This window comes from Lemur catta, chromosome 4 (genome assembly GCF_020740605.2).
Source record: "Lemur catta isolate mLemCat1 chromosome 4, mLemCat1.pri, whole genome shotgun sequence".
NCBI classification, from domain to species: Eukaryota; Metazoa; Chordata; class Mammalia; order Primates; family Lemuridae; genus Lemur; species Lemur catta.
This window is the reverse complement of record NC_059131.1, coordinates 31,850,263-31,859,782: the sequence shown is the minus strand read 5'-3', so window position 1 is coordinate 31,859,782 and position 9,520 is coordinate 31,850,263. Positions and strand designations below refer to the sequence as shown.

Below are 9,520 nucleotides of genomic sequence, written 5' to 3'. Positions count from 1 at the left end.
TTGTGAAAGGCAGCAGTTTAATGACACCTCTTCATCCCACTCCTGTCACCCCACCTCGCCCAGGTTTGGCCCTGGAAAATAGCTATTAAGCACCTACTGTGTGCCAGCTGGTTTCATATCCACAACTTCATTTAATCCTCCACACGCCCTGACGTTTCACCAGCCAGGAAAGGGGCTAAGAGAGTCCATGTAACCTGCCCGAGGTCATACAGCTTGTAGGAGGCCGAGCTGGCCTTCCAACTGAGTTGGAAGTTCACAAAGTTCCTCGTGCCTGTGGGTGAGTGAATTTGTGCTAGAAGAATGTCGTTGTTGGAGAACCTGTGCAACTAGGCCTCTTGTTTGTCAAGGAGGAAATGGATGCCTGACACTGGGAAACGGATGCCCCGGGCCACGCTGTGGGCTCCTGGCAGAACCAGGCTGGGTGACAGAACCTCCTTTTGGCATTGGGTGCCCGATGGGAGGGGCCCTGCTGGGAAGGCTCCCTCCCTTGCTGCCTCCAGGTCTCCACACAGAGGCCACCTGTCCAGAGAGAGGCCTTTCTGGAAGTCCTAGCTTCCAGAAAGGCCCTATCACCCTCTACCCTGGGCTGACTTTAGCGTTCTTCATGGCACTTACTGTCACTTGCAGTATTATGTATCAAATTACTTATTTATTGTTTCTCCCCCAAACTAGAATGTGAGTTCCGTGAGCTCAGGGAGGGTCTGTCTTGTTTCCTTGCCTAGGATAGTATCTGGCACAAACTCAATATTTTTTGGAATGAATGAATGAATGAGTAAGGTGATAAAGGAACAAGAATAAGTGGGGTAAAGTCTGGTGTGAAAATAAACTTATTAAGAGCAAGCCAAATAATTCTAGGTGGAGGGGAGTGAGAAGTAATTTAGAAAAGAGAAGGGTCAGGGCCCCCACATATAGCCTTGTGGTCTGGCACATAAACTGCAATGTAAATGGTGCCCCCTCCAGTCGTACAGTGCTCAACTTGGACAACAGTCCATGGCACCCCCCCTGGCATGGGGAAGGATGAAGCCGTTTGACCCTCTCAGTTGGGCCTGAGGGAGCAGGGGAACAATGAGTGGGGCGGATCTACAGGTGTCTGTAGCAGGAGGAACAAGCTGTACCCTCCATGAGGACGCCACGTGGTCGCGGTTAGCAGTTTGCCATCCGGTGTTGTCTCCCCAGACGGTTGTCCAACTGGGGGGGCAGCTGTTCTGCTGTTAGCAATCTCTAGTACCTGGAGTGCCCAGTGGGTAGGGAAATCACCCTGACACACCCCACAAACACACACCAAACACTGTGGACAAAGATAATCGCAACAGCGGGAGGGAGGGCTGTTTCCTGAGCCGCTCGGAGGGAGGCGGAGGACACTGTGTTCTGAGGTCTCTCCCCAAGCAGACGAGCGAGTGAGGAACCTGTCACAGTTGTGGCGGCCCGGCCCCCTTCCTCCTCCCCAGTCCTACAGGCTGGGCACAACAACAATCGCCCTGTGATCGTGGGCCGTCTGCGATGAGTCACCTTGCCCACAGCGAGCCGGGCAGCGATGTTATCAGCTCCCTGCTTACTTAATTCCCTGGCTGACATCACCTCCGCCTCCCTCTGCTCCTTCTCGGCACCGTAGCCTGCAGCCTGGCATATCCTGGAAGGGACGGTGGTGGAGGTCTCTTGCCAGAAACTACCAGGGCAGGTAATTGGGACCTTCAGTTGCTCGCCCTTTGTCCCCAAGGGGTTTGGCCTGGTGTCTTGCTTTGCACACAGGGGCCTCAGTTTACCTCTTTGCTGTCAAGTCCCGAGAGATCCTTTCCCGCCCCTGTTCCACACTCATTCCCTCGCCCCCCGTTCAGTTGGGGTTTCCTGTCGGGCGGCGGCCTCCACGGAGGCCAAGCCACTTGCCCTGCAGTGTGTCCACCTGAACCCCGGGGTCACAGTCCCCAAGGCAGCCCTCTGCGGCCCAGGCTGTTGTTCCCAAGCTCTGTCTAGGGCAGGCACAGCTGCCTCCCAGCCCCTGGGTCCCAGGCTCCCCCAGGCTCCAGCTGAGCTGCCTGCTGGCATCTGCCTGCCTCTCTGTCTGGCCACACTGCCCTGGGACCCAGCTGTCCTTCCTCTGCCCCCAACCCCCGGAAACCTGGGAGCCTAAGCCAGCCCAGCCCCATCGCCTAGTGCGCCCTCTTGCCTGCCCTCACCTTGTCACCCTTCTCTGCTGACCTGTGGTCAGTGGCACATGGAAGGTGCCATGGGTCAGTAGGGCGGCGACAGAGGTGACCAGAGATGTGTGCCATTCCATTCCAGTCTGGTCTCCTCTGCACCCAGGCAGGATGAGGAAGGAGTTCCGTGTCCCTCCCCACACTCCTGCTCGGCACCCCTCGCCCCCCATTTAAGCTGGACAGCACAGGGCGTGAGGCTAAGAGACCCCAGGGAAAGGCTGCACTCAGGCCCCTTCGGCTGACCTCAGTCTGGGCTGGGAAGCTGCCCGGCTTGGCATGCAAGGGACGCGGCAAGGGGAAGTGGGTGGGGCTGGGCAGGGAGAAGAGCCAACCCTTTGAGCTGCCCAGACAGCATCCTCTGTGACCCCCAGGATACAGTTCCTCAAATGTCACTGCCGGGGGCCAGGGAAGAGGGACGTTTCTAAACACAAGTCACTTTTACTCTAGTTATGTGACCAAAACCAATTGTTCCTTAGAAGGAAAAAGATAAAAACACCACCACAAAAGCCAAAACCCCCCACCCTGGAGGTCACGCCTATTACCCCATCACTGCTAAGCAAATCCTGAGAGCAGATGGCATACCTGGGCCAGGGCAAGCTCTTCCCCGCACTGTCCCACAAGAAAGGCATCGGGGTTCTGCCTCACCACTCTGCACCAACACTGCCTGCCTCTCGACATCCTGGAACGTTGTAGAATGCTGTTCCAAGTAAGGAGGAGGTGGGCCTCAGAGCGAGGCCTGGAGGAGCAAGCCCGGACTGGGCACCGCACCCCAGTCTCACTGGAATTCTCTTTCCTCACCTGGCACATGGAGGAGCTATCGATGAAACACTGAGATAACAAGTGTGAAGTGCTTGGGAGTGTTCACCAGCCAGCCCAGAGGCTGGGGGCCTGTAGTGAAGGGAAGGGAGTGAGGGAGGGTTTCAGAGAGAGGCCCCAACCGCAATGCTTTAAGGTCAGTTGACTTCACCTGGTCTCAGATCTGTTAGGCTCCCTTTAAGTCCTGAGTTGAGTTCTTGTTAATGCTTCTAGTAAGGTTCACACCTTGAAAGTGATTGGCACCATTGCTGAACTTGGCTTGTGGTCTGCTCAGACCCCTAGATCCTTTTCCAAGTTCTAGAACACAACCTAGCCAGGTCTAGTGGGTGTTTCTGGTGTTGTACTTCTCTGCTTGGTTGCAGACTAAGCTCAAATCCTAGCCAACCCTGACTGCTTTCTTCAGTTGGAGAGTATAGCTTGACTCTGGCTGTAGTTTGAGCCCTTATCCCCTTTTAACTCTGAGCCCAATGCTCACCTCTGCTTGTATAGCCCACATGTATCTCACACTCATGTATCCAGACTGAACTTGTTATCTTTCTCTCACCAGCCCATTCCTCCCGTGAATGCTAGATGTTAATTTGTGGTCACACTCCCCATCACCAAACCAGAGGCTGAGTCATGCTTGACCACTGCCTTCTGCCTACCACATCTGATTAGCCATCTAATCAGGTAGATTCTAACACTTTGGTATCTTGAGGCTTCATCCGCTCTTCCCCATCCCCCCGGCCTCAGGTCCTATGATATTAATAGTTCAGGTCCTCATCTCTTTCCTTAGAATGGCCGGTGGAACCAATCAGAACTCCCGGGCCATCCTCCAACCAGCTGCTAGGGGCTCTTTTCTGATGCCATGGTGTCCTCCCCTTTCAGTGGCCCCCTGCCTGCCTGTCCAGCTGCTCTGACACTGCTGGACTCAGACCACGTGCGTGCTGGAGACAGCTGGACCCGAACTACTTCGTTACGTTTGCTCAGGCTGCTGGGACGATTCTTCCCCTCCTGACAGCCTGGAGAGCCTCCTCTTCCTCCTCCTCTTTTTCTTCCTTTAGGAGGCCTCCCTGACTGGAGACGCACGGCTGAAGCTCCTTTCTTGGGTCCTCTACTCTGTCACTCCTCCCTGTGGCACCCCCCCCCGCCCCCAGCTGCAGACACAGACCCGACCCTGGCCACAGACAGGGCCTTCATTCCCCCTCCACCTAGACCCCAGCCCCACCAAGAGTGTGGTGGCTAAGTGCCAGGCAGGCCTGGGGGTATCCAGTTCTCCCCGAATCCCGCTGGGGACCTCAGACCAGTTCCTTTCTCTTCCTGAGCCTTCCTTTCCTCATCTGTCAGACGGGATAATAACGTTACCTGCTTCCCAGTCTGGGTAGTGGGGCCCGAGGAGTGCTTGGCAGAGAGCCTGGCACACCATGAGGGGTAGCGTCCATTTAGCATCCACTGTTGTTATGAATGACCAGGACCTGGGAGAAAGCGCAGAGAGACCAGGCCTTGCCCTGGCACAGCCCCCTCTGGCCCCTCTGCCCTGCTCAGGCGCCCCTGTTCTTCCCCTTTCTGGCTGTCTGCTCTCCCCACCCAGACAAGGGCTTGGGCAAGGCCACCTCTTCCCCTTTGCCAGCCCCTCTCCGGACCCAGGGCTGTCCACGTGGGGCTGCCATGTCCAGTGTCAGAACTGTTCTCCGGAGCCCGGGGACAGTGTGGGCTGCCAGGCTCCTCTCCCTGATGCAACTGCAGCGCTGTGCTCAGCACGGCCCAGAGGTTGCCCCGCCCACACAGGGAGTGAGGTGCCGAACCGGCACACCAGCACACCGGTAACCTGTGTCTTCTCGCTCCAAGGCCAAGACTATCCACTTACCCTACCATGCTTTATTTAGTTATTTAAGAGACAGGGTCTCTGTCGCCCAGGCCGGAGTGCAGTGGCATGATCATTGCTTGCTGCAGTCTCGAACACCTGGGTTCAAGCCATCCTCCTGCCTTAGCCTCCCAAGCAGCTGGGACTATAAGCACGGGCCACCATGCTGGCTCCACCTTTTTTTTTGCATCTGTCTGAACTTAGTCGCCTTATCTGCAAAATGGGTATAATAATTCCTTCTCCTTCCTCAGCCAGAGGAAGGGGAGAAGAATGGGGTTAAGCTGGAAAGTTGAGGAGCCTGGCTGGGCTCGAGGGTATAATGGAGGTGGAGGTATAATGGGGTGGGGCATAATGGGGGTGAGGGGTACAATGGGGGAGGGGGCCACAGGAAGGCCTGACCAGGACAGCCCCCTCCCTTGCAGCGCCCAGCCCTGTGCCTGAGCCCACAGCGCCCCCTGCTGGCCAGCCAGCCCAGAAGCTCCCTGTGGGCAGCACGGGCCTCATAACCACCACTGGGAAGGAGTCGCCCCTGCCCCGGGGGAGCCCCGTCTGAGGGTGGACGTGCACCCATGCCTCAGGAAGCCCAGACCAGGAGCCAAGGCTTCCCTGCAAGGGAGCTCCCTAGGCCAAGGAGTCCTCCATTCTTCTCCCAGGAAATCTCTGAAGTCTCTCATGGAACGGTCTGCAGCCCCGCGGGAAGCCGGTGGTCTGTTCCATGCCCAGCAGCTACCCCTTGGCTAGGGCTACCTCCCACTCCCCATCCTGCAGGGACAGTGGGCTGGGGCAGACCCTGGGAAACCAGGGGTGGGGCTGGCCAGGTCCCTTGCTGGCCCTCGTCTGGGTCCCTGATCAGCACTCCCCACCTGCAGGGATGGCCCTCCAGCCACCCCACTCCCAGCCCAGGCCTGCCCTGCTCCCCACCAGACCTCTTCTCTACATCAGCGGCTTCTTCGTTATCTCGGCATTTCCTGAGCCTGATTCTGTGTCAGGTGCTGGGCACTCAGGGAAGAGCAAGCTCCTAGCTGTTCCCCCAGGACTGCCACCACCCAGTTTCACAGTCTTCCCTCCCCTCCGTCATCCCCGTGTCTTCCCTGCTCCCCGCTTCCGAGACCTGCCCTGGGAGGAAGGCGGCTGTAGCGAACAGACACACCCCTGATTAAAATCCATCCAGCTGCGGCCACCTTCCTACCCGCTCCCAGGAAGGTCTCCCAGTCACCCCCCAACCCTGAACTCTGTCTTTGAGACTTTTCCCTCAACTGCCTCCTCCCCTGACTTCCTACCTAGGTCTCAGATCAAATTCCTCCTCTTCCAGGATGTCTCCCTGGGTGGACCCCAGCTCTGATTGTCTCCAACTTTAGACTTTCGAAGGCTCTCGGGCACACACTGCTTTGTCCTACCTGCTCCACAGATGCTCCAGGCCTCAGGAGGGAAGACCTACGTCACCTCCTTCCCTGCAAGACCCGGGGACAGTGCATACGTGCTCGTTTAAGTCCATTTAAGTCCGTGGGTTTCAACAGCGCACAGTTTTGTGACAGTTGTCAATGTCTGGAGATAATTTTGGTTGTCACAACTGGCAGGGGGAGGTGCTACTGGCATCTAGTGGGTAGAGGTCAGGGATGCTATAACGTCCTGCAGTGCACAGAACAGTCCTCGAAACAAAGACTGTCCAGCCCAATATGCAAATAGTGCCCAGGCTGAGAAACGCTGATTTAAATGAATCTGTAGATTGGGGGATTAATACAGTGGCCAAGAAGGGCAATGGCGCACGCAGAATTGTTCATTCCACCAAGGGAGACAGAGCAGGAGCCCCGGAGCGGACACCAGCTTCCCTTCCACTGACCTGTACAATCCCTGATGCCCCCCAAACCATTTTTGGGGGCTGGCGGTGTCTGTGTGAGTGGGGACAGACCTGCTCCAGAGCGGGAGAGCCAGGGTCTGCCTAGAGAGGCTGTGGGGACGTGGGCTCTGTATGGGGCACCCTTTGGGAGCAGGGTTGGCTTGGCTTTAGTCTAGTCATCTGTAAAAAGGGGATGGGGTGGCCCCTTCCCGTCCTGATGGTCAAAGGTCTGAAACTGTCTCAGTTGTGCACAAATCATTTTTCCCTCTGTTGAGGGCAGGATCCCTCCAGCAGGGCTGAGGGCAGAGTACCGGCTTCTAGTACTTCCAGATGTGGGGGGTTATTGTGGCTATAATTGCCCTCCCGGGAAACAGCTGTAGGAACAAGAATGCTTTGATAGGCGCCATCAAAGCTGCTTCCACTTCTCCTGGGGACGGACTGGGTGGGGCGTGAAGGGCCTCCAGCTGGGAGCAGCTGGGAGCCAGCCCCAGTGCAGGGGTGGAGGCTGCAAAGGGTGCTCCCTCTTGGGTTGAGGTTAAGAATGTCCCAGACGCTGGTCACCTTGAGACGGCCCTCTCTGGGGGCTCTTCAAGGCCCTTCTCTGGGCCCTCCCTGGGTGGGCTTGGGTGACCCAGGGCTCGTGGCAGCTGAGGGGAGGCAGCTCTCTCCTATGAAGAGCTCTTTTGCTGCCAGGGGCCTGGCTCTGGTTCCCTGGGGCAGGGGTCCACGAGGGGGACAGGGGCAAGTGAGCCCACAGAGGCCCTGCCGGCCCTCTTATCCCAGAGGAGCCCTGGTCTCTGGTTATCGAGGGGACCCTGAGTAGCTTCCTCTCCAGACCTCACAGACCTACCTTTTGGAGGGTGACCTCTGCCCAGGGTCCAAACCTGGCCAGGAAAGGGACTCGTCTTTGAGGAGAATAATCAGGAGGCAGAATTATCTGGAACCCTCTCTGCCAATTCCAGCACTTCCCACAATGAAGCTGTTGCCCAAGCAGCTCTTCCTGCGAGTGGGGTGTGTTCGCGTGTGTGTGCATGCAAGTGCGTGTGTGCACATGCTGCACGGGGACTGGGCGGGAACATCGTGGGTCTTACTGTGCGGCTCTGCAGGGAAGGCTATGTTTTGGAGTTGGCCCTGGGCCGGGTGCTGGAATCTCCCCTGAGACCTTCATTTCACTCCTCTGGGCCTCAGCGTCCTCATCTCAGCTCCTGCCTTGTAGGTTGTCGCGAGGGCGGAAGGAGGGAATATGTGTGAAGCATTTGGCTCAGTTCCTCGGGTATAGCTAGTGCTCAAAAAACGCTGGCAGGTATGGATTTTGCCGCTGCTGCTGCCATTGTCATCATCATCACCGTTTTGTCAAAGCACTGTCAGGCTTTTTTTTTTTTTTTTAGCAGTTTGCAGAGGCACAGTTGGGACAGTTGGGAGAGGCTTTAGTCCCAGGACTGCCTTGGATACCTGGGGTTCAGGATGAGGACCACAGACGTGGGGTGGCTGCGGACGCAGCTGAGACAGGCAGCGTGTGTGTGTGCAGCGAGCGTGTGAGGGTGCACGGGTGTGGGTGTGTGCGAGCACACGTGGCATGTGTGGACACGGTGGGGAGGGGTTGTGTGGCGGGGCACGTGCCACGTGGGAGGTTTCTCTGTGTGACTGCCCTGGGTGCACCTGCCGCGCTGGTCCCTGAGTGAGTGTGTTTAGTTTTAGCTGCTGTGTGTGTTCGTGTGGTGCCCAGCTGCTGGGTCCTCGCTAACAGTGTCCTGGGAGGTTGATCTGTGGGAGCTTCAGTTGAATGGGGGGCTCTGGGGCTGAGGAGGACGGAGGGGGCGCAGGCCTGCTGCCTCGGGAGGGCCGGGTCTGGAAACATCCTTTCATGCAAGTGGAAGCTAAGGATTCTTCTCGCCTGCACTGGATATTGTATACTTATTAAATCTAACTCCGGGCCAAGAGGGAGTTTAGAGTTGCACCCTGCACTAGTTTTCTCATTTCACGAATGGGGGACTCAAGACCTAGCCAGTGACAGGGAATGGATTGAGGTGTGGACCGTCGGGACATTGGGGTACTGTCGGGGGAACCTCCCCGGCCCTACTCCCTACCCTGCATGGTGCCCCTCCTCGGCCAGGGCCTGGGCAGAGGTCGAGTCCCAGCCACGAATCTGGGCTTAGGCACAGGCTTCAGTTGGGCCTGGGCAGCGACAGGTCCCTAGAGGGTAGAGTTCTCAATAAACGATGAATACGTTTTTAGTATAAATATGTCCCATGCAATATTTGTGACATACTAAAAAATTATCATTTGCTTGAAATTCAAATGTAACTGGGCATCCTTACTTTAATTTGCTAAGTCTGGCAACTTAGTGCCAGATGGGCTGAGTGGCTGGTGGAGAAGTGGGGGGCCCAGCCTTGTGCCAGGAGCATGGGGGTGACTCCCCCCGAGGCCCACAGCCTCTGCCTGGTAGATCCACACAATCTAACCCTGTGGACCCGCGCGGTGGGTCAGGACGACTCTGTGGGGCTCTGGGAACCAGACTGGCCTATGGCAGCTTTCCTACCGATGTGGCTGCTGTTTTTCAAATGTCAAGAGATACTATTGTGATGAATAAAATGCACATTTGTTCCAAGGCAAGCATTACATAATGGCTTCTGGCCGTTAAAGCTTTTTATCAATCAGGAGAGCACCAAAAATCTAATTACTGGTGGAGAGGGACCCTTCTGGGGAGCGTGGGATTCCATACTGAGCTTTCCTGCCGCGGACCCCATGGGCGTCTGGTGAAGCCTACGGACCCCTTCTTGGAATAAGGTTTTCAAATGTGTAAAATCAATTCCACAGGACTGTAAGAAG

At 56.7% G+C, this 9,520-nt stretch overlaps 1 long non-coding RNA gene across 1 annotated transcript; it reads right to left on the bottom strand.

Moving 5' to 3' along the window:
* Window positions 1–236: 236 nt before the first annotated feature.
* On the bottom strand, window positions 237–3,022 carry LOC123636850. The gene is made up of 3 exons (XR_006734680.1): window positions 2,994–3,022; window positions 2,778–2,874; window positions 237–271 (listed from the first exon to the last, which is right to left on the bottom strand). It is a non-coding gene; the product is annotated as an uncharacterized LOC123636850 (long non-coding RNA).
* Window positions 3,023–9,520: the final 6,498 nt, after the last annotated feature.